The 25,981-nt window shown below is 41.6% G+C and overlaps 1 long non-coding RNA gene across 2 annotated transcripts; it reads right to left on the reverse strand.

Annotated features, from left to right (window-relative positions):
- LOC116658273 lies at nucleotides 1-25,981 on the reverse strand. Of its 2 annotated transcripts, XR_004313578.1 has the most exons (5): nucleotides 24,809-25,981; nucleotides 21,500-21,601; nucleotides 2,595-2,701; nucleotides 1,551-1,651; nucleotides 1-988 (listed from the first exon to the last, which is right to left on the reverse strand). It is a non-coding gene; the product is annotated as an uncharacterized LOC116658273 (long non-coding RNA). The 2 variants fall into 2 exon arrangements; XR_004313577.1 differs by having other exon boundaries at nucleotides 1,551-2,701.

Raw genomic sequence — 25,981 nt, forward strand, 5'->3', positions numbered from 1 at the left:
CAGGCACTGGGGAGTTCTGAGGGAATATGGTGAGGCTGGTTCTGGGTGTATGGAAAGAACTGGAGCCAAGTACTGCCGGCCAGGGTGAACAACAGTGGCTGGGGTGACAGTCACAGGAACCAGGCTCAAAGTACTGAGCAAGCCCCTGGCAGTGGCAGCCTTCCAGTCTCCTTCCAGTGCCCCCTCGTGGCAGAACCTATAAAAGAGCCCACTGGCAAAGGAGAAATGTGGTTTGCAGGGTTCCAGCCCAGTATTACACAGCAGGAAATAAAAAGGATGGTCAGGAGGTTAGAACAAGAGCTTAATAACCCAAACAAGATGTAGCTGCACCTTATGCACCATCTATATGTGGAGAGGGACGTGAAGCACTGGGTTGTGTTATTGTGTTCTGCTTCTTACCATTACTTAAGCTTGGAAGGATCCTAGGAGCTCCCTTAAATCAAGGGATTAAATATGTTTTACCCATCCAGTGTTCCAATGTCAGATTTTTTTAATCATTCCTTCAGTCATGTACCAAAAGTCCTTCCTACAAATCGAAACTTTCTGAGTCCTAAAGCAATACAGTAAAATAATTATTCTGGGTGTAGAAAAAGAATTATCAGACTGGGTTCATTCTACACAAAGCCTAACCCTGCCTTTTTGGAAAGGTAGTTATACATTTGGAAATGACAACTAGCAAGACCCAGGTGCTGACAGGAGGCTAAATTGCCCTTTAGAATGATCTTTTCTGCTACCGCCCAGTACTTTACCACTTATCTAAAAGAAGACAAAATAATAGGCTCTTTTGTTTCCGGTACGTATAATGTGCATTTGCAGGTTTGTTTGGGAGTACAGCTGTGAAATCTTTCAGCGCTGACATAATTCTCTTCCCATCCAACTGTCCCCCACTGCAGTTCTCACAGCGGCATGTCGGCATGTCAGTTGCCTCTTCTTCTTCCAGTTCGGAGTGCTCCTTTGCTGTGTTAACATCCAGCTTGAGTCTTTCCAGCTGTCGAAAGATGTCAGCATATTTATATGAACTACTTCATGTTTCCTAGAGAAACTTCCTCAAGTGAAGACCAGTATAGACCAGTAGTTCCTCATTCTATGGAGATATGACTGGGCTTGCATTTGAACTTCCTTTGGGGCCAGTAATAGCATTAAGTATTTCAAATGACATATGTAAGTACATAGTGTCATTTTATCTTAACCGAGCTTTGATCACATCCATGCCTAGCAGTAGAGTAATCGTATCATTCAAAATCTCGAAATGAGAAACTCTGTCTTATGGTAGGTTCCTCTAAGAGATCCCAAGATATTATTTATTGCAATGTTTCAGGCTAGCACAAATTCACTGAACTTTTTTGATTTTTCAAATTTCTCTTTGTCTTGAGTTTACATCCCTGTTTCTCTTACGATTATCCCAAAGGTACCCATAATCTGAGCATAACACATTTTTCCTTCACTGACAAGAAGTTTCTTCAAGAATCTTGCCTAGAATTGTTAAACCTCCTGTTGTGGGTTGAATTATGTCCCCCCAAAAGATAGGCTGACGTTCTAAACCCTGGTACCTGTGTAGGCGGCCATGAGGTCTTCATAGGTATAACTAAGATGGATGTTAGATGAGGTCACACTGGAGCAGGGTGGGCCTTTAATCCGGTATGACTGGTGTCTTTACAAGAAGAAAAGAGAGACAGAGGGAAGAAGGCCACGTGAAGTCAGGCAGAGATGGCCACAAGCTAAGGAGTATTAGGGGCTTCCAGGAGCTGCAAGAGGCAAGGAAGGAACCTTACTCCCCTAGAGGCTTCAGAGAGAGCACCGCCCTGTCAACACTTTGACTTTGGGCCACTAGCCCACCGAGGGGAACTGTGAGGGAACTCATGTCTGCTGTTGTAAGCCACCACGTTTGTGGTACTTTGTTACAACAGGCCCAGGAAACGGGTGCACCTCCCCCGTCTGCCATCTAGAATAACAGTAGCAGAACAGGCTTCTTTGTTTTTTTAACACATTAAAAACCATTCAGTTTCATTAACATATGTTAAGTACACATATAGTCTAAATAAAGCCTTTCAAAATCCATTGTAAGATCTCAATCAAAACACAGGTACAAGCATTCAAAACACTCTGTTCTACTCTAAGAACTGTGATTTCTATGGTTTATAAAACTGAGGGTAAACATGGATATAAATTAATTTTATGACCTTTTAGTGAAGGGTTACCTATACTTTTCTTGGATATCTGTGAAGATGTCTTTATTTCAATCATATCAACTAATATTCATGACTTCTATCTATCGTTATTATGAAGATACCTCAGAATTTTAATGAACTGCAAGTTTTTTATTTAAAAAAACAATTAGCATAACTTTTAAAAAATTAGAATGATCATCTGTATTACAAAGAATGATTCCCTGTGCACTTGTCTAATGGTGACCTATAGGAATATTTTAAATTAATGACAGCCAGCATCTCCTGTCTGTTTTTCTAAGTTATCACTTTCAGTGTGTGTGGGATTTTTCCTGTCTTTGCTTGGGCTGGACGCAGGAACAGAGGAATCTGGGATAAACTCAAAGGACCCTCCAGGTTGATGCCCGTGGTCCATACCTTCATACGTACCCGCTGATAATGGTGAGGCATCCTGGGAGCTGGTGCAGCAGCAGATTTTTCTTCACTGGTGTTGCACTGGGGACACTGTACATCCCCACTGAAGTCACTTATCACTGCTATTAAAGAGAGAAGCCCAGAAGCAAACGATGGGACTCCCAGCAACTTAACCCAATTCAGTAAACTTGTTTCCCAGGCCCCTTGGATCTGCAGTCCTGTATTTCCCCACAAGCACGCTGCTCCACAGCAGGCAGAGCTGTCAGTGCTGCCAGAGCCCACCTCTCCGATGTAGGTGCGGAGGTGACTTTAGCTTTCAAAGAGCACAATCCCCAGTACCTGCTTCCACTTATGTGTCCCCTAATTTCCCCAAATTACGGTTACTCTGGTCATCCATCCCACTTTTAGTGTTCTAGGGGCCTCTTACCAGATAATTCCTTATCCTTGTACCTATATTAGATGTTCTATCTTAAAATATCATAATGCTGACTGTATCTGAGAGTTCAAAGTTAAGTTATACCAAAAGTAATTATTGTAGTTTAATGTCCAAACCAGGACACTCTTTTTAGAGTAAAAGGAGATGTTAAAAAATTAGTTAAAATTCTATAATTTTTTGAAACACATATTTACCAAGGTTGACTTTTATTAAATTGGTAGACCTAAACGGTTCTATTTAAACTTTTTAAAGTGATATTTTTTCTATAAAAAAAAAATCCACTTACGTGAAAGCAGAATAAAAGATTTATATTGACAGTTAAACTTTTTAAAATTATGAGGAGGATAATTCTCATCGGTATATATTCACAACTGTCAACAAGTTTCTTAGCCATTATCTTTCACTGTATCTTTCTGAAAATTTTATCTATTTCAATATGATATTATTTCCAATTTAGCTTGCAATCCAAAGTTGCACGTTATGAAAATAAACTTGGAATGGATAGGCCAATTAACTCTTCCATTGGTTATAATAGTTTTAATGGTGAAAATAGGCTTTTTATAGGTGCTGAAGTACCAGATAAGGTCACAGAACATCTGCTGAATGTAGGATATTCTAAATTGTATTTTTTGAAATTCAAATGCATAAATATCAACCCAAACACTTTCCAATGTACTTTATTATTTTTATCTCTATTCATTACCTGTCATCAACATATATTTTTCCAAGACAAAATTGGCTAAATAAACCAGTCTCTGATGCTTTAGAATGTTTCACTAAATTTAAATGCATCAAAACTGCAGGTCTTCTCAATTTCAGTATTTCTGATACAGGATATAAACATGTCTAATTAAAAACAGGAGTTTCATCCAACGATTCTTCAAACAAGCCCACATACTCCCAGGCACAATTATAGAACCTAATTTTTTAAATCAATAAATGTGTTTTTTTTAGAGCCTTTTTAAGTTCACAGCAAAACTGAGCGGGAAGTACAGAGAGTTCTCATACATGCCCTGCCATAGAGATGATTTTTAGAGGATAAATCAGGGTTTCTCAATCTCCACTAAGACAGTTTAGACTGGATAGTTTCTTACTGTGGGGGGACTGTTCTATGAATTGTAGAATGTTTAGCAGCATGTCTGGCTCTTTCTTTTTTATTTCTAATTCCAGTTTTATTGAGACATAATTGACTTGCAGCACTGTAAAGTTTAAGGTGTCCATCAGACTGATTTGACTTATACACCATGGAATGATTATCACAATAAGTTTAGTGAATATCCATCATCTCGTGTAGATACAAAATCAAATAAATAGAAAAAAATTTTTTCTCGTGATGAGAACTCTTAGGATTTACTCTCTTCTCATACAGCAGTGTTAACTATATGTATCATGTTGTACGTTACAGCCCAAGGATTTATTTATCTTATAACTGGAGACAATTATACAACTTTAAATCTTGGGGGAAAAAAAGAAAAACATATACATTGGAATGGAAAAAATAAAACCATTTCTATTTGCAGGTGATATGACTGCCTACATAGACAATCCAAAGGAATTACCAGAAATTCCTAGAATAATTGAGTTTGGCAAGGTTGCAGGTTACAAGCAAAACACACAAAAGTCAACTGCATTATTATGTACAAACAACAAGCGTGGTGACATCAAAATTTTAAAAACACCATACAGTTTATAATTGCTCCAAAGAAAATGGACTGTTGAGGTATAAATCCAACGAAACAGGCATAGAATCTACATGCTGAAAAATTACAAAATACAGATGATAGAAATGAAAGAAGACCCCAGTAAATGGAGAGAGACTATATTTGTGGACTGGAAGATTCAATATGGTAAAGATGTCAGTTTTCTCTAAACTGATCTATAGGTTTAATACAATTCTTATCAAATTCCCCAAAAGGTGTTTTGTAGTTATACACAAGCTTATTCTAAAGGTTACATGGAAAGGAAAGGACCTAGAATAGCTAAAGCAAATTTTGTAAAAGCAAAATAACGTGGGAGGAATCACTCTACCTGATGTTAAGGCTTACTGTACGGCTGCAGTGATCAAGACAGCGTGGTTTGGGTGGTATCTAGACACAGACCAATGAAACAGAACAAAGAACTTAGAAACAGGTCCATACAAATGTGCTCAATTGATTTTTGACAAAGCTGCCAGAGCAATTCAATGGGAAAGGATACCCTTTTCGACAAATGGTGTTGGAGCAACTGACATCCACAGGCAAAAATAAAATGAGCATTAACCTCAACTTCACGCCTTATACAGAAACTAAGTCAAAATGTATCATGGCTTTAAATGTAAAACATGAAACATAAAATCATAAAACTTTTAGGGGAAAAATGGGAAGTCTTTGGGATCTAGAAGTAGATGAAGAGTTCTCAGATATGACATGATGAATAAAAGAAAAAATTGGTAATTTAGACCTCAACAAAATTAAAAGTTTTGCTCTGCCCGAGGTCCTCTTTAGAGGATGAAAAGATTAGTGACCGGCCAGGAGAAAATATTTGCAAACCAAGTATTCAACAGAGCTGTTGTATGTAAAATATGTAAATAACTCTCAGTACTCAACAGTAGAGGAAAAATGTCAGTCCAGTTAGAAAAGGAGCAACATACAAGGACAGAGAGGACACACAGATGAAAAATAAGCACATGCAATCACATAAACACCATCAGCCATTAGATGCACGCAAATTAAAGCCACAGTAAGCTATCACGGCACACCTATCAGAAAGGCTGACACCACCACATGCTGGTGAGGATGAAGAGAAACTAGATTTTCATATATCGCCGGCAGGAATGTAAAATGTACCGCCACGCTGGAAATGAGTTTGACAATGTCTTTTAAAACTAAACATGCGGTTTCTATATCACTCAATCATTGTACTCTTGGGAATTTAGCTCAAAGAAATGAAAATTATGTTCACACAAAAGCCTTTCCACAAATGTTCACAGCAGTTTTATTCAAATTTGCCAATACTGGAAACAACCCAGATGTCTTTAATGGGGAAAGAGTTGAATAAACTGCAGCACAGTCAATCCTACTATAGTTATTCCTCAGTATCCGCCAGGCACCGGTTCCAGAACCGCACCCTCCTCCCAACCAAGAATACCAAAATCAGAGGATGCTCAAGTCCCTTATATAAAATGGCGTAAGTATAATATTTGCATATAACCTATGCACATCCTCTTGTATACTTTAAATCATCTCTGGCTTGCTTATAAAGCCTAATACAACATACATGCTATGGAAATCATTGTAAATACAACGTAGATGCTATGGAAATAGTAGTTGGCTTGCAGCAAATTCAAGTTTTGCCTTTTGGAACTTTCTGGAATTTCTTTCTAATATTTTTAACCTGAGGATGTGGAACCTTTGGATATGGAGGGCTGAATGTACTCAGTTATTAAAAGGAGCAAACCACTGATACACTCAAGAACTTAAACAGATCTCAAGGGAGTTATACTGAGTGGAAAAAGCCAATTTCAAAAGATTGCACACTGTAAAATGGTGAACAAAATTCTAGAATATTCTTGAAATAACAAAATTATAGTGCTTGCCAGGGGTTAGGAATGGGGGTAAGAGAGCTGGTGTGGCTCTAAAAGGGTGACACACGGCAGCCTTGTGGTGATGGAATAGTTCTGTATCTTGACCATAATGGTGGTTCCATGAAGCAACACATGTAATAAAGTTGCATAAAATTATACACATACATAAAGGAACACACGTAAAACTGGAGAAATCTGAGTAAGTGCTGTGGGCTGTACCGATGTCACTTTCCTAGATTTGCTGGTGTGCTGTGGTTATGTACGGTGTTACCACTGAGGGAGGAGAGCTAACAGGTACAGGGAACATCTCTGCAGGTTTGTTGCAACTTCCTGTGAATCTATAATCATTTCAAAATTAAAAGGTTAAAGAATTAAATCTTGTGTACTATTTGAGTTCTCATTCGCACCAGCAATGTACGAGTGGCTCTGTTTCTCCACCAGCTTATGGTACGGTCGTTATTTTTTTATTGTAGCCATTTTGATAGATACAGTTCTTCTCTTGCGTTTGCAGGAATAAATTTCAATGTCTTCCTGTTTACAAACCTTATTTTAAATCAATGCTTTTTTTCCCCTAAAAACTGATGTATTTTGGCACCCTATTGAATGCTCTGATTAAAGTTTCCCAACTGATTTTTTAAATAACCTAAACATAGAGAGGTTGATCACAAAAATTCAGTACTACTGTAGGACACTTAGGTTGCTCTACAAAGTACTTTTCAAATATTCACACACACCAAAAAAAAAAAAAAAAAAGCCAGTAGACAGGGCAGCAAAGAGAAAGGTATATCGCCATGCTGAAATATTTTATGGTATGCAACAAAAGCTCCATTACAATTTTTAATTCAGCTAACTCTGGCTGAGTGACTCTAAATTGAAAATTCTGAAAATCACAATGTTTGTGTCAATTGGTAGGAAGTCACATCTTGTTTGGACTCCAGGGGTACCCACATCTTGAGACCTGATGGGGAAGATCACGGTTTGTTTCTGGGCCCCCCAAATCAGTGGTTGTTTCTGAATCCATGTCATGTACCAAAGCCAACTGGGATGACTTCAAAAGTTGTCATTAAGAAATATATTAGCCTTATTAGACACAAATTTCCCAAGGGACCAGCCTTCAGAAAATGTCAGTGCGCCCAAGTGAAGAAGCAGGCTGACCCGATGAAAGAGTCTGTATTTGTGTGTGCTTACAACGTCAGTGGGTTCTGCCTAGAGGGATTAAAGAGAAGGGAAGAGACCTAGTGTCTGTCATCACCTCTATATATTGTTGATAAAATTGGAACTTTTGAAAATTTGGAATACTGTCTGCTGGTTAACTGAATATGGCAGCCGTGGTCACCTTCCTCCAATCTCATCAGGGAGGTTGACGAGGGACATGATGTGTTCATGAGGTGGATGCAAAGTGCATCTTTTCAACTAAGAAGGTTAAATTTGCCACAGAAACCACCCCAGCTCGGGTAGCAAAACGTATGTAAGAGAACTACTTACTCCCCTTCCTCCTTAGAAACTGAAGTGTCACCAGTGTCACCAGCCTCCACGTAGAAGAAAGACTAAAGCAGTTAAGGAATGTTCTTGGGAAAGATTTGGAGAAACTTTAAGGTTTCTGTCAACAGAGAACAGCTTGAAGTTGATCTCTAGTGACCAGAGACGTCACAAACCTTGATATGAGTACAGAGGAGGTGGGAGAACTGTGATTGCTATTTTGCAAGTGACAGGCATCAGCTAGGAGTCCTGGAACCTCCCATAAAACCACCTTTTGAAAACATCAAACCACCTGAGAACAGCCCCCCGTATGTGAGACTGTTGGATGCTGTTTCTTAGAGAAAGGGGCAGGTCAAACCTCCAGGTAGATCCAGCTGTGGTGCTGGGGAAGTCCCTGCTGTCAAAATTCAAAATTAAAATGAGCAACGCGTTTAAACAACTGGGATGAAGAATGGGTAGTTTATACAAATACTCAGACTTAGTTCTCAAACACTTCAAAGATGAAGAATTAGCTCATATAATACTGAAGCCAAGGTCATGGAATACCTGTGGCCAGAATAGTTTGTGCTGCGCCAACAAGATCGGAAACCATGTTCATAATTAGTATCTCTTTCATGAGCAAATATTTGTCTGGTCTTCTCACTTTAGTCCAGAGTTTGGCAGCGCTTGGTACCACTAGTAAACACAATAGTCCTGCTGGAGACATGCCATTGCTCTCCGGTCATCAGCAAGCTCTAATTTCTGCTTTAAATCTACCCTTGAACCAACCCCCAACACCAATTTAAGTTGTTTAATAGGCTCCAATGACCACTAATACAGAATCTGACATTTTCCCAGAAGAGGGAGATTAATGAGGGTTTAACTCAACTCTGCACTTCCATACCTGGAGGAAACCTTCTTTGGTTTAAGATCTATAGAGTTATAGTGATTTTTTACAGTCAGTCCAGGGTTATTAGGGAACACACTATTTTAAGAAAAGGAGAGCGTGTTTTCCAGACTGCCTTTCTCTGACCCTCTGTGAGTCAGGCGCTCCCACTGACTTCCACCTGGACATGTCTTGCTGGGCCCAGATCCCTTGACTGGGTTCTTGTTCTGTACCCCAGGCCATTTCTGGCTTCCAAATTTCCTTTCAGAAATGCTTTTTTTCAGTACAAGCCAGTATCTTCAAGGTGTTTCTTTCTGATAAGTAGTCCTTAATTTCCTTAAAAAAAAAAAAAAAAAAAAAGACCTGCCCTGGAGTCCAGAATACTCTCCTCTCTCCCCTAAGGTGACTTCCTGGGCTTTGGCTGGATCTCAGAGCTACCCTGCCTAATACATTTCTTGGAAAATTTGGGCTCCAGATAGAACTGATTTTCTTTCTGGTGTCTACCTTCCTAGAAATAATAAAAGTGAGGAACTCAATTGTGCAAGTATCTTATTTGTCAAGTCTCACTCAGCCAGCACAATTCTCTTCTGTCAAAATATCCGGGTGAGTGCTTAAGCATTGTACGGGTGTGTTCTGGTGTCCAGGGCTATTGTTGCAACATTCTGGTTCAGGCTGCAAAGTCTGCCCCCGACCTGTTCTGCCCATGCACACATTTAGTCAAACATGTATTTCTGCACTCCAGCCATAGATTTAAGCATCACCTTTCCCAGCCTGTCTCTAGTCTGCTTCTAAGGGTCTTGGTAGCTAAAGCCTTTGTGTGTGTGTGTTTAAATCTCTAATCTTTTTTCTGTTCACTATCTCCTGTCTTTCCTACCTAGTGTCTTCGGTGGAAAGAGTCCCAGGGCTTCGTGCACCAGCTTCTGTTTTCAGTAGGCTATTTTTAAAAAATCTAAAATTCCAAATATCTCCTACATGGCTATATTAGTTGGAATGAGGCAGAAAGAAGCATGATTAGTCAGGAGGTCTGATATGGCCAGCCTGTTTAGGTTGAGCGAATGGGGAAGAAGGGGACCCTCTCCCAAAATCTGCATGGGGAAAAGGGCATCTCCTGCGACGCTCCGTGTGGGCTGGTTCTCGGTGCTTTGCACCACCTTCATCACTTCTAACCCTTTGGCTGAAGCCCTTCTGGCTGTATTCTAATGATTTAGGGGGGAAAAAATCTCAACACTGAATGCTGCTGAACAGCTCCGGGTTACGACAGGGACCATATGGAGAGGGGTAGATAGTTATTGTGGGACTGGCCACAGTAAGGGTCTAGCTTTGGAAAAGCTATTAGGAAACTGTACCCTCTAAAATGGGTATTCCTACTCATTTTTGAAAAAGTCATCTCAGAATGAATTATGATCAGGGATTTGCTTTTAAATAATCCAGTAAGGGACAGTCGAAACAAGACTGGATACAGGATAATAATAAAACCTTCTGCTTTTGTATATGATTAAGAGCTTTCAAAACAAGAATATTTTACATATCCCCAGGAGATATCACTTAGGAGATGTTTTATAAGTAGGTTCCTGATAACGTAGGGACTGCCAAAATCCTAGGAAGGAGCCAGGTCTCCGCTGCAGAGGAATACTGTGGATGTAACTCGCAGCCTCTAAAAGACATGTTACGTATGTATGGGCTATTGACCATGTGCTCCCAAGGAGTGTGCTAATGACAGACATTTGTGACAATTGACAAAAAATTACTAAAGTACAGCTGAATGTGCTTTGGGTTTGGGATGTACTTGCTTGTATATGCATAGACTGTTTCTACAAGGATTCACTAAAAAATTATGATACTTGTTTCTAGACTAGGGAGCCAGCTGCCTTGAGAAAGGGATGCAGAGGCTAAACTAAAAAACAAATTAAAATCTAAGTGATTAAAAAATAAAAACCATATTGCCACTGGAGGATTAGATTTGTTACCACCTCTGATACTGACCCGGGTGCAAGTGATCTGGCCAGGCAGCCGAAAGCCAGATGCATTCAAGGCCGTGTCCTGGCCCCCACTGTTCAGCAGATGAGTGACAGACTCAACTGAATGAATCGGTACATAAGGTCAGAGCTAAGGCAACACCATTGAAACTGTTTATCCCCAGCCATGGGGGCACCATGGAGACAACAGCTGTGCTCACATCCTTAAAATGCTGCAGGAATATGTCCGTAACACATGGGAAAGTGCAAGATTCTTGAAGCACACCAATCCCTGCACTCAGACTTCTTAGGAAAACAACTTATTAGTGATGTAGAAGGTACACAAGCCAAACTGAGTCTGGAACCAAGGTGTCCCTGTAGTAAAGGCAGATACAAGAACTACAACTTGGATGATGTCACTTCTGAAATGAGAATGTTACTGCATTTGTTTGTGGTTTCACCATTAAGCTTGTCCTACACCTGCAAATGTAGGTTCCTCTGCAACAGTTGAACACAGCCCAGCATCTGTTATTGAGTTCCTCATCTGTTCGAGATAAAGAAAACAAGCTCCCTCTGAAAGAACAAGCTGACACGGTTACTGCTAGCTGTTACAATATCCTTGTTTCATAAGAAAACAAATGAACTGAAAGACAGGAAAATCTGCTTAAGATGTTGGCTTTAAGACATGCATGTTGAGATGCATTCCAAATTTCGGAGCATTCAAATCCTGCTATGTGGACAGAACCTTTAGAATTGCTCCGGATGTCAGAGCAACTGTATGCCAATTGAATATTTGGGTTAAACAAGTCCATTGCCTTCTGCAGACAAATAGCGGTGAGGCCCATTTACCTACTGAGATGAGGGAGCTGAAACCTACTGCCACTTAGGAATTGTCTTTGAAAGAAGCCAGAATCAAAGCAAACGTAATACCCAATTCCAGACAATATTTAAGTTTCTGCTGAAGTATTACTAAAAGCGTATAGACCTTTGGACTAGGTCAGAGACATACCAACAATTTCTAGTTGGACTATCACCTACCATCTTTCTGTCTCTCTGTTTCACAGCTGGGAGCCATATCCTGTATTCTTTCTGTTTGATCATTCTGCTTGGCTTTCTGTGGACTGCTCTTGAGGTCATGAGAATTCTTAGATACTGTGATGAAATGTGCCACCACGTGTTAGATCATATGATAAAGTTGGTCATGGACCACCTCCAAACCAAAGCATTCTGAGATACTGACAATTAGCAAAAAATCAACAGTTTGATAGCAACACACTTGGTGAGGAAGGCAAGCTGGCAATGGCTATCAAAATTATAAACATGCAAATGCAACTGCACTTCTGAAAATTTATCTTAGATATGTATGTTCCAAAATGATGCATGTAAGAGGTAATTTATCACAGGTTTGTTTATATTAGCAAAAAAAAAAAAATTAAAACAATGCCATGTATAAGGGACTGGTTAAATTGCCAGCACATGCATATCGTGAAATACTATACAGTCATAAAAGAAGGAGGAATTCCTTCAGGCACTTTGAAATCAGGCACTTTGAACTAAGTAGAGGAAAATAACCATCATTTTGTAAAAAGGGTGCGGGGTAGATGAGAATATGTTTTACATTTGCTCCCATTCTTCCACGTCTATACAAAAGATTCTGTTAATGCTAGTGTCCTCTGGGGTGGGACACTCAATGTCAGCACTATTTTTCACTGTACACTTCCAATTTTCCAATCATGAGTTGTACATTAAAATTTTTGAAATTTTAATCATGAATTATCCATTCCAAAGGAAGTATTTTAAGTCAGACTTTGAAATGGCTATAGAACAGCACCTAATACATAGTTGGCACACTTTTTTATTGAATAATTCCCTGGATGTACAATTGAACAGGAACTTGGAACTTCTGCTTATAGCATTGTGACTATTGTAGATTTCTTTTTCCCCTACTCAGCATTAACAAAGGAATTGCAGAACATTTTTTTTAACCAGCCTCCCTCCTCCCCCGTCTTTTATAACTATTCTGAAGACTGCTGAGGAGTGTTAGGTGTAGGAGAAGCTCTGTGTCCTTGTGCTACCTGAGATTAAGCAGAAGTTCCAGGAGTGCTAAGCAATCACCTGGAGCAATTTTACTTAAGTTTATTTCTACCCACTAGGCTCCAGATTTCATATTTATGCATCTTTCCTCTCGACTTTTCTCTGGTTTCTATTGACTCTAAAACTACAAAACAGAAAGCAGGTATTTTTGAGGCCCAATTTGATCAGTTAAATTCTTACTCATGAATTATTTGGTGACATTTACTGAAAAGAAATAATTGGAAGTAAATCCACTTAAGTAATTTTCATGATTCTCTGATTAAATGAGAACAATGGATAAACAAAACTCCTTGAATTGAGGATCAATATGGGTAAGTCTTGGCTTTGCACTGGGGCATACCCTCCTTCAGAAAGAAACAGAGGAATTTAATCTTGGGATAGGGAGGGGGTGAAAAGAACGTGATGCTGTAAGACAATAAAGGCCCGCGTCCTGCAAACGGGCCTTGTTCTTATTCTTACTGTCCCATTCCGCCAGCCTTGCAGGATGCTGAGGATCAAATGAGTGTGGCACATGGGGGTGTTCTTCATAAAACTCTGAAGTACGCCTGCATTGGCTTCTTAAGTGAAAAGTATTCCTTTCTCTTCTATTTTCTGGAAAAGATCATTGTCGAATTGGTATTAATTATTCTTTAAACACTTGGCAGAATTTGCCAGTAAAACCATCTGGGCCTGGAGAGTTCTTTTTCAGGAGTTTTTAACCTGCATGTTCAATTTCCTTTATAGTGGTAGGGCACTCAACTTCTCTCTTGTATACTGGGGAACTTGGGGCAGTTTGTGCTTTGTGAGGAATGGTTCATTCCACCTAAATGGTCAAGTTTACATGTGTGGAGCTGTTTGTAGTGCCCTCATGATGTCTTCAGGATCTGCAGTGATACCTGCTATTCTGTTCCTGATATTAGAAATGTGTGTCCTCCCTCTTTTTTTCTTTGTCAGTTTTGCTAGAAGTTTGTCAATTTTATTAATCTTTAAAAAGCAGCTTTTTGTTTTACTGGTTTTCTCTATTGTTTTTCTGTTTCAAATTTTATTGACTTTCTGCTCTTATTTCCTTCCTTCTCCTTGCATTGTCTTTATTTTGTTCTTTTTCTAGGTTCTTAAGATGGGAGCTTAGATTATTGATTTGAGACTTTTCCTCTTTTCTAATATAATCTTGATGTCCTATAAGTTTATTTTTCAGTACTGCTTTAGTGTATATAAATACATATTTTATAGCATATTTTAAAATACATATATATATATATATATATATTTTTTTTTTTTTTTTTTTTTTTTTTGCCTTGAGACTTCCTCTGAGCCATGGATTAGTTAGCTGTTGCTTAGTTTCCAAGCAGTTAGAGGTTTTCATTTTATCTTTGTTTTGCCTTTTTGTTTCAGGAACACATTCTGTATGATTTCAATTTCTAAAAATTTGTTAAGTTCATTTCTGTGGTCCAGAATGTGGTCGAGCTCCACAGGCACTCAAGAACGGGTGTTCTGCTGTTCTTGGGTCGAGTGTCCTATAAACATCTATTAGATTCTGCCTGGGATACACCCTTCCTGAAAGAGCTGATACAGTTTTCTGTCTGGTTGTTCTATCAATGTTGAGGCATAAGTGCTGAAATCACCAACCATAATTGTGGATTGTCTTTCTCCTTTTTTTCCCTTAACATACCAGTTTTTGCTCTATATATTTTTCAGGTCAGTCCCTTGGTCTGTTCACACTTCTAGTTGCAATGTCTTTTTGGTGGGTTGACTCTTTTATCATCAAGTAATGACCCTCTCTGTCCCTGGTAATTCTCCTTTTGCTAAAGTCTCCTTTTTTTTTTGGTATTGATATAGCTACTCCTGCTTTCATTTGATTAGCATTTGCATGGTCTATTTTTTCCAATCCTTTTACTTTCAATCTACCTATATTAATACATTTGAAGTGAGTTTCTTGTAGGTAGCATATTGTTGGATCATGTTTTTTTATCCACTTGGCCCATCTGTCTTTTATATTCTTTTTTCAGCACTTAGAAAATGTTGTGCCACTTCCTTATAGCCTCTGATGAGAAATCTGTTGTCTTTCAAATTGTTTTTATTCTGTAGGCAAGCTGTCATTTTTCCCTTGGTGCTTTCAATATTTCTTCTTCGCAAGCTTTTAGAAGTTTGATTATGCTGAGCCTTGGTAAGGATTCTTTGAGATTATCCTGTTTGGGGCTACTCAGTTTCCTGAATCCTTCTGCTTATGACTTTCACCAAGTTGGGGAAATTTTCAACCATTATTTCTTTAGATATTTTTTCAGCCCTACTCTTAGGAGACCTAAGTTAAAGTTGACACTATCACTTAAGCAAATGGCTTAATCTTCCTTAGCTCTGTTTTATTCATTCTTATAATGTGCCCGTTGGTGGATTTGTTCCTAAGGTTTCTTCCAGCTGTTTTGGTTTGTAATCACTCTTCAGAGATATCTTCCCCACCATCACTGCACATGCACACGCGGGCTTCCCCAGGTAACTACCTGCCAACTACTTTGTCCTATACAAGTTTTTAAAGGAGGATTTGGCAACTTGCTTCGATGAGACATTTAAAACCTCACTCATCAGTTTTTGGAAATCTTGCTCATTTAAATTGTCACAGCTCAAGAGCCCTGGGATTTAAACCTTGGAAAGGGTAAGGCTTGTCAGCAGAACTTCTGTGTTAATTTGTAAGAGATGAAGGATATTAAAACCTTCCACTCTGCAGACAGTAGCAGAGAGACTATAGACGAGGAACCCCAGAGTGGTAGTAGAGGGAAAGCCCCAGACAATTGTCAAAATTCTCGAGGCCCTGGTTTTCCCACTGTATTGCCAGGGTCTCCTGCCCTTGTGGGATAAGAGGGACATGAATTTGCACGAGGGAAGATCACAGCTGGTAGACTCAAGTTTGGAAGGACCAGACACAAGAACAGAATCTGAATGTAAACGGGTTGCAAACAGCCGTGACTTATGAAATATCAGAGATATCTACCCTCCAGATACAAAGGCATTTCAGAAAAGCTTTTCCCATATTTTTCATCTTTGCCCTTTAGCACCTAAGCTATCAGAAATTATACCACTGGTTAAAGTATTTCCAGGAAATGCTTGTTCAAACATAAATTCCCCTTTGTACAGTGACTGGAAAGATTGTTTGAATCTGTTACAAGGAAGTAGATTTTTAAATTATTTATGCTTCCCACCCACCAATTAAAAAAAAACAAAAAAAAACAGCTGAGGGAGGTTTTCTTCTCCCCTAGGCAGTCACTGAGAATCCCTGCATGTGATGAGTTTTTTCTGATGGGCTTTTTGCATATACAACCTAGATGGAGGCAGAAGAGATGGAATCATTATGAGATGGACCATATGAAACACAAGATCCACAAGAAATGGTGGGGTAATTGGGATAATGGAACTTGGCTTCTGGAGAGCTCTTCCAGCTGGAAAAGAAAGACTGAAGGGGGTCTATGGAGAGGACATGGGGACAGATTGGCTGGTTTCAGATCTTTTGTTTCCACTACCCTCTCTCAAAATTCTTTTCAGGGAATATCTTGATGCTGTCCTGGGTCACAAAGGAGGCTTTGTGACTCAAGGGATTGCAGTATCTGTAGAACAGACAGTTTTTTCAATATTTTATTCGCATTTTTTGCAAATGCAGATTAAGATGTTCTGTTCCCCTGGAGCATCAGAATTGAAGTCTGACCAAGAGGGTCTTTGACACGGAACACTGTCCTGTCCCTACTCATTTCCTTTCAGCTTTCCCTCAACGCACAACGGAAGCTCCATGCTACCAGGCTCGGTGGGGAATTCGGGAGAAGAGTAAGCCCACAAGCCCCACGGGAATGGTGAACAGCAGGAGGAAACGGCACCAGCACCATTTACAGCCGTGTGCTGCCCTGCTATGTAACACATGCTTAAAATCTTGTGAGTCCCTAAGGCCTGAGATCATGAAAGAAGAGACCACAGAGAAGTAATAAAGTGTATGATAACATGTGACTCTCTGGTGCCAAAGTTTGCAGAAGAGTGGCCAACAGATCAAATGAACCAGAATGGACATTAGGGACTAGGAAGAGTATTTATTAAATTTTTACCACAGATTGTTGGTGATCTGAGCAAGAACAGTTTTAGCAAGATTATAAGGGACTGGAAGCTTGGTTATACTGAGCTACAATGGAATGAAGACAAGTGGAAGCTAAGAAGTGAAGGCCAAGTTTGAGAATGAAGAAGTCTATGGTCAGAATGGTCAGTCTAGCCTCAAAAAGTTTACAAGTAATAAATGCTGACGAAACAGAAATGACTCATAGACATAGAAAACAAACTTCTGGTTAAAAGGGGAAAGTGGGGTGTGGGGTGGGGAGGGATAAATTGGGAGTGTGGGATTAACAGATACAAACTAACATACACAAAATAGATAAGCAACAAGAATTTAGTGTATAACACAGGGGACAATTTTCAGTATCTTATAACAATCTATAACGGAAAATAATCTGAAATATATATATACATAGAGAGAGAGAGGGAATCACTGCTGTAGAAAGTGAAACTAACAATATTGTGAATCAACTATACTTCAATTAAAAAAAAAGTCTAAAGTCTATGGTGGCCTTAGGGAGAGGCTCCAGAGCAGTTTTGGTGGAGGCCAAGAGAAAAACTGAGAGTTTGTGGGCTGAATGGGAACATCTGAAGGGGTGCTGAAGCTATCGAGGAAGCATGGTTAATGGAGCAAGATTCCAGAGGGGGAGAAACAAGGGAGGGTTCGGGAGAAGAACGGGCTTCAAGTCCTAAGGGAAGGAAGATGAACTGCTCTGGGATGCGGCGGCACACTCCCCAAATCTGCCAGCACTCTGATTTACGGAGGAGAAAGTCGCCCTCCCTACGGGACGGCAATAACTCCAGACACTTTTGACACTTTACAAAGCTGCTCTCTGCATTATCCCACTTGCTCAGGAAGCCACTCCCATGAGGTCGGCCGGCCAGGCGTTTTCATCCCCTCATTAGAGACTAAGAAACAAGGTTACATGAATGGAGTGAGGACCCAGGTTGTAATCTGCCCCAGGCTCAGGCCTGCCCTCTCTGTGATATTCTACGTACTTTTCTTATCCCGCCTCAGGGTTTCCCCCAAAATGTGTTCATTCAAATAGCCTCTCCGCGTTTTTGACTGTATTCACCCAAGCACCCCTCACTGATTGATGAGGTCGTGAAAGGTGAGGTCCTGATTTGAGCCTAGTACTGAATAATAGGTGGCATTCCCGGAACTTTGGTGTGCTTTCTTCTAATATTCCTTAAAATAATTATTGAGTCCTTGAACTGAATTATTACTTTAGGATACACTCTCTTCCCACTGCCATGATTTCTCTATGGGGCTGCAGGGGCATCTTGGCAGCACTGTTTTTTAAACTCTTGCCTCCGATCCACAGTAAGAAATAAATCACATTGCAACCCAGTCCTCACACACACGTATATAAAACAAAAACCAGGTTCACAAGATAATCCTTAACCTGGGTGTGACATACTCTATTTTCTATTCTATTTTTTAATGCTTGTTGTGATCCACTAAATGGATTTTTCAACCCCACAGCTACCTGCAGTCAGGAAATTAATCCTTTACAGAATGTTCTGGCCAAACTTCAAAAGCCTGGTTTTCTGTTTTGTTTGCACTGCCAGCTTGAGGGGAGCTCCCAGTCCCCCTCCCCACCCACACATAACCCATCTCTCCAGGAGGCTCAGGTCCTGGTAAGCTGCAGCCACCAGAGGAGGAGGGGGCTTCTTGGACACCGAGAGTGTTGTAGCCCCAAGGCTGCTGGACTCAAGGTGAAATTCAGCGCCTTCACCACACCACCCCTTGAAAGAGCAGTGTGGGAGCCACTCTAGAGGTCTTCACAGCGTCTCTCCTGCGCTCTATAGCGGGGCAACTTGGAGATCCCAGCCTCCTTCCTTCCTTTCGTCACCCTTCTGCCACCACCTGAACCAAAAGCAAGCTTTGGTGCCTGTGGAGTGGCTGGTTGTTTGCCCGTGCAGTATTTTAATAGGGATATTTTAAACCCTGCTCTAAAAGATCTCTCCACAAATGCTGAGATGCTGCCATTAGAATTTTACTCCTGTAGTTTAAGTATTTCCCTTTCTAAGAGTCTTCTTTATATAGGCAAATACGACCAAATTGGGTCTCTGAGGCTTTACCCCTCCAGTCCGGCCTTACCTGTAAGTTCCAGAAGTTGATCTCCTTTTAAAGGGAAACCTAGAGCAGCAGTGTTACCCTTCCTTGAGACGTGCGCCCCCTTGGCACTGAGGTGAGGCCCATGGACCCTCCTCAGAATAAGGCTTTTAAATTCATGATGTAAAATATATAGGATTATGAGAAAACTGGTTATTTATACATCTCTCTTTATATTTGTAATTTAACCCATTAAACAAAATCTAGAGGCAGGTCTAAGAAGCCCTTTAGAGGAGTGTTAAGTATAAACGCTTTTTGGAGGTATCTGCAAAACTTGTCACATGATGAAAAAAACTGATTTCCATTGGTAGAAAAGTCTAAGGCACCACGAACCCTCCTGATGTTTGTCTACGTTCATGATTGAAGCAAACGCTCGACTGCGATTAGAAGTTGGCGAAATCAAGGATGTGACATTTTCCCACCCAAGTTCAGGGATCCCTTGAATTCTCTCCATGGACTCCACGTCTAAAGCCCTGGTTTAGAGGGCTGTCCACTACCGTTAGCATTTTCTTTGTTGGCTGGTACTTCCAGATTCTGAACTGGATGTGCTAAGCTCAGTTCCACAAATCTTATACTTCCCGCACCCCGGCCCACCCGGGGCCAGCTCCGTTGGAGGGGTCCGGCATCTGGGGGATGGTCTGAGCGACATGCTCACCAAGTTCCCAGAGACATTATATCAGAGGGCAGCCTGACTTTGATCCAAGCAGTTCCTAAATCAATTATTCTTCCTTGGATTTTTGTCAGGAGACTGTAATTGTCTCAGTGTATTAATAACATGAAGGAGAACCCGTTCCTATTTAAAGCAGAGCCTTTTTCATTTTCTGACCCTGTCTATGAATAATATCTTGTGCCACGGACCTTGGCTCCAAAAGATAGGTTTTTATTCGGCAAGTGGGAGTCTACCAAGCTCAGTGCAAGAAAGGGTTAACAGCTGGGCCAAGACATGCTGCCACTGACCAAGGGGTGACCATCTCCTGGTCCCAGATGGTGCAAACAACAATGCCTTTTTGCTCCAAGCTAGGCATTAGTGATGTATCAGAGTATCAGAGTGTAAAAAGACAACATAGCTTGGTGAGACTGGCAAGTAAGAGTGTGCATGCCCTGTCTCAAAGCAATTGGTTTCAACTGTTTCTTCAGTATGTATTCATGATATAACAAAAAAGAAAGACTTACAGATACAGAGAACAAACTAGACGGAAGGGAGGAGGGGCATTATAGGGGTAGGGGATTAAGTGGTACAAACTATTATGTACAAAATAAGCTACAATTATAAAATACTGTACAACACAGGGAATATAGCCAAAATTTTACAACTATAAATGGAGTATAACCTTTAAAAATTGTGAACCACTATATTATACACCTGTGACATACAATATTGTACATCAACTATAGTTCAATAAAACAATTTTTGCTAATGTATCTATAAACTAAAAATTTTACAACAAAAAATAAAGTAGATATTCATGGGCTACTGGACTGCACCTTTGAACATACAATGCCAGCTCTGAAGCCCACCACACAGAGTCCTCTCCAAAGCTCACCAGCACCATCCTCACAGCCTCCCGAGATGCAAGGGACTGCCCGAACAGGTGACTTTGAGGACAAGAGGAGAGATGAGTTTGCCTTGGTTCTGAGGAATGGTTAGGAATTGGGCCCAAGCTATAATAAGGATCATAACAATTTAAGATCCTGGTGAAACAGTTTAAAAAAAAAAAAAACCCTCAATTTTCAGCAAGGTAACTATGACAAAATACTTACCTTGAGGGGGAAAAAGCAGGGTTAATGTAAATAGTTCAAAGAAATCCTAGTAATGACTTAAAGAAAACTAGGCATCTTGGGGGACTGTTCCTAAGATTTGGGGATAAATAAGGATGATGACTTTTATATCCTTGGATACCCTGTTTTTGTTGCCCCTGTGAAGAGACAAAATCTTGGGCTGGGGAGTTTGGAGATTTGCCCAAAGAACCAGGTTTTCTGCCTCAGTTTCCTTCTCCAGTTCTTTCAACACAAGCCCCACACCTACCTCTGGGTCTGGTCCAGGGGAGAGGCCTCTGAGGAGATGGGCTGGGTTAAGGATGGCAGTTAACATGTGAGGGGCCTGGGGAACATTCAGGAAGAGGAATAACGTGGGGAAGTGAAGCAGGGGTGCCCACGGTGTAGATGGGCTACAAAGGGCTAATGGGCTGAAGAAGCCACGCTGAGCTGATCTGCTTTTCCCCACAAGCCCAAGTGGCTGAGGGACATGAAGTCGTCCAAATCTGACTGAACACCACCCTCCCTCTCTCCCTCTCCCGAATTAAGCTGGCCCAGGCATTTGGATGAGATGACAGGACGCAATCTGTACTCACAAATGTGCAGCAAGCAGGCAGGGTGGAGTTTCTATGGCAACAGCAAGATGGCTTGGAATCCATGGGGGCTACATGGATGTGGAGGACAGAAGCCCTCGCCACCTGAGGGACAGAGGGTGCTTGTTATATTAAAACTGGCTGACGGGGGTAGCAGAGGAGACAGACCCAGGGCAGCCACCTCACACATACATACAGGGCGTGAGTGGTGGCCTTCACGATTCATGCCAGTGAATGAATGTTTGATGCTTCATCTGATTTAACCAGAAAAGGATTCCTCTAGCCATGTGCATGGCCGACATATCACACCAGCATGCAAGTAAAAGCAGGAGCTAGGACCAGGGCTCTCGAAAGGACCACCACGGGCTCTTCCCTCCTTCTGGGACACAAGGTGCTGAGCCCAACCAGAAATCAGTTATAAAAGTCAAATGATCTGAGGATTGTCTTGTCACCCTCCTTGGTACCTCGGATGTGACGGTTTGAGGTTGGAGTGGTCATCAGATTGCTCCTCTGCTTTCTTTTTATTACCGACTCAGCTCATAATCTTTCAAAGTGCTTTATGTTCTTACTCTACAAAAATGTGGAATGTGTGCCCCTTCCTCAGGAAGGGACAATGATGCGTGGTGAACGTGGTGACTGATATACATGGAAAGTGGCTCCCTGGCCAACTCGGGAGGGCCTCCCAGAATGTCTGCCTCAGTGGGTTGTTAGGCTCAAGGGCCTAGTTCTTAGCCTGTCAGGTCCAGGAACTCAGTACAGTCACCCTTTGACAGATGCATGGTAGTCACAGGCAGAGGCTGACCAGATGCCATGTGACAGTGTATTAAAATAACTGGCCAAGTGGCAATGTAGGATGACAGAAGGTATATTTTGAACCCAGACACCTTGCATGGTGGGTACAAGGATTAAATGAGCTGACATATATGTATGCAAGTGCTTAGAACAATACTGAACACTGTAGAAGTCTTGTTATACTATGATTAAACCTGTACAGTAGTACAGGTTGTCTACTGCACAACTTCAGAAGATATCATTCATAAAGACTCCAGTGTGAATGGTGTCCCAGAGCTGTGCAATGTGCCATCTGCATGGTAGCCCTGAAATATCAATCCCCACCATGCAGGGTTATTATAAAAATTACAGATAAATGTGTGTGAAGTACCTTCTCCGTAGAAAGCACTGTAACTCATAGCTGCTGTTATTATTTATAGTAGGAGATTTATCTGGCAGTTTAGCAGTGATATTTGCACAGGTGCTTCTTGTTGGGCAGGCTTGCAAAGAGACTAAATTTGATTAAACAGCTACTGAGGAATTTTTTTTTTCTATTGAGGAATTTTGAATAAGTGAAAGGAAGTTGAATGTCATCTCAAGGTTATTTTCACTCCATCGGTACAGAGGGGCTTGATTCCAAAGGCATCACTCTTTGGATATTGGAACTCATCATTTGGAAAGGGAACCTTCTACTCTGGGCCACAGAAACACCAATTCTCTCCTTCTCAGCTCTCCTCTTTTTTTGGTCTCGATCATTTGCCAGGAACTTCTCTCACTCCACCACCTCATGGGCCTGCTACAATCAGATAGCTACATCTCTTGCATTAGTTAATCTTTAAATTGGTCTCTTTCTAATGAAATTTTAGGGAAGCCCCATAGGCTCCTTGATGAAATTTGGAAGGCCCCTTTGTCTCATTAGCCACATTTTTTACAAATTATTAACTTAGAGCAACATTAGAGCCCAAAGAATCCACTGAGTATGAAACTCAAACACCTCATCTCTCTGAGCTCCTTCTCAAGTGCTGTTAGACATGTTTTCCCCATGTCCTAACCACTGTGTGCCTCCTCTTTGCTCTTCTGCCTTTTCTATTCAGTGCTACTTCATAAACAAGACTTCAATATTAACCATGTTTTAATAGCAAGTTAGCCTAACAAAACAGCATTTAGCCCAGTGTGCTATGTCCCTCCAGTGAGGTGTTGGAGGCAGCTTAACAGCTCAACCAGCAGATATTGGGAGGAACATGAAACAAACACAGAAATGAAATTAACCATACAGCATTAGAGATGGAAGTATCTTAGGGGACTGTCTGGCCCAATCCTTTCATTGTACAATTGTGAAAACTGTGGCCCAGAGAGGGACCACGATGTGCCTGAGGCTATGTAATTAATTCATCTCCTCCATGAGTTAGGGACCAGCTCTGGCTAAGGAGGCATTTCCTCCAGCCTTTGGGGATCAGGGAAGAAGGGCTCCCACAGCGGCAGTGATGGATCACTGCTCTGCAGACATCCCTGAGCAGCTCACAGAAAGCCAGGTTAGAGGCATCGATCCCCAAGTCCTGTGCTGAAAGCATTCCATGGAGGGGAAGGAAGAGGCCTCATCAGAGCAAACATGTGGCATTCATCCACTCCCACTCAGCACTGGGAGGTGTGAAAAGACATCCCAAAAGGGAGAACTCAAAGGGGACAGGCAGCTAGGCCCTCCTACACGGCTGGCTTCGCTGCAAGGTAGAGCCAACATGGGGGCGATGCCCAGGTGGGAGGAGCCCTGGAAAAGTCACAAACAGCAGCTGCTCTGCGATCCCCCACCCTCCATGGAGTCAGTAGATGGATGTGCAACAGGATGGTGGGACTGGGATGGACGTTTGAAGCTAGGGAGTCGCACTGCCTCCTCTGACAGATGTGCAGACAAAGTCCCAGGGTCACATACAAAGGGAAGGACTGAGCTGGCTGTGGAATGGAACTGTCCTAATGCCAGCCCAGCACTCCATCTGGGGTTCCTCTTTTGCTGAGTCTAAGGAAAGTAAGTGGTAGCAACTGACGAAAAGATAGATGTATAAAAGATGATGGCAGTTTATTACCTAGGCATGATTAACTCCCACAAGCAAATCACACATTCTCCTAGACGTCAGCCGTTTACTGTATGAGTGGCTCTGTCTGGCTCTATGGTCTTAGGCACATTGCCTTGCGTCCTCTATTTCTTCACCTGTAAAATGGGCCTAATAATAGGACCTACATCATGGGTAGTTGTGCAGATGGCATGTGAAACACTTAGCACAACACCTGTGGTTGCAATAAATGGTAGTTATCATTTACCCCACTAAAAGGACTGTTTTTTCACCCACGTAGCCATTCTTGCCTTCTCCAGTGGGTTCACATTACCTGCTACCTTCTCAACATATCTATGCATCTCTGCTTTGAACAATAAAGAGCTGAGTCACCTCAAGTCCCAGACAAGTGTTTCCCAACTGGAATGTTTTCTGAAAGCTATAAATTCTTGAAAATTTTGTTCATCTTATTAATAATAGATTTAGGAAAATCTACCTCATCCCTGGAGGACAGAGCGATGTCTCCGAAGCACCTGGCTCTCACCTCTGCAGAAATGTCCTTTCTTCCTGATTTTCATCTGGTTCTGTCATTTGGGAAGAGAGGCACCAGGGATTAAATTAGAACTGGAAGGAAGGTGATGAGAAAGAGATCCAGAATGAATGACAGGCTATGAGAAGGGCAGGCTGCAGTTCTCCCCTATCCTCTGGGAGCCGATTCTGTTGTGAAGGATTTAGGGACTGTGAAGGCCCCCTGGGAAGACAAGGCAGAGGAGGGTGGGAACGAGAAGATAAGAATTTGTCTTCCCTTCAGGCTCCAAGAAAAACAGGATGGAGAATGTTTTCTATCCCTCTGTTCTCTTTGCCCCAAATCCTTGAGAGGCCAGTACCGCCTTCCTGGAGGTCAGCGTCGCGCCTATATCTTCCAATCACACGGGGTCCCTGTACCGCCACTGCCAGGTACCAGTACCACTGTTGGAAATTCTTCCCAATCAGCCCCTGCGGAGATGCTGGTGACCCGAGCGTGCTTCTGGTGGCCTCCGCGGGGAGAAAAGGGAAGGTGACAGTGACGATGATCACGCTGACACAGGTCTTACTTCCTCTTCACAATGGCAGTTCATTCTCCCGAGGGTTGCCTGGAGGGGCAGATGGGAACAGTCCTCCTTTGCCCAGAAATGGGTTACACAGCCCATTGTTGGGAGAACTTGCAACACTTGGCCTTAACCCTCGTATGCAAGAAAGAAATATAATTAACCCTGGAGGGGACATCTAGAAAACATCTCTTCTGATAAGAGAAGCTCCCCATTCTATTGACGAGACACGTGAAGCCCAGGAAGATGAAGGACCTGTCCCGGGCACTGGGCTTGTCAGCAGTGGGACAAAGATCAGAACCTTGGCCTCCTGCAGCCCCTTTTCCTCCACATTCACCCCCAGCCTCCATCCTGGGGCGCCTGGAATCTTTCTAGGGTCTTTGCGACCCCAGGGCCTGCTTCTCCGTGGAGCTCTGTGCTCTCTGCCTTTTCAGACCCCTTCTTCCTCCTCTTGTCTTTTCTTTCTCCTGAGTTACCACTTCTTTCAGGAAGCGTCCCCTAAATAACCAGCCCTGATCTTGTCCTTCTTCTTCCACTAGTCAGGGCCAGTGTTCATCATTTATAGCAAAGAAATGGACCCA

Source organism: Camelus ferus, chromosome 20, assembly GCF_009834535.1.
Source record: "Camelus ferus isolate YT-003-E chromosome 20, BCGSAC_Cfer_1.0, whole genome shotgun sequence".
Taxonomy (NCBI): domain Eukaryota; kingdom Metazoa; phylum Chordata; class Mammalia; order Artiodactyla; family Camelidae; genus Camelus; species Camelus ferus.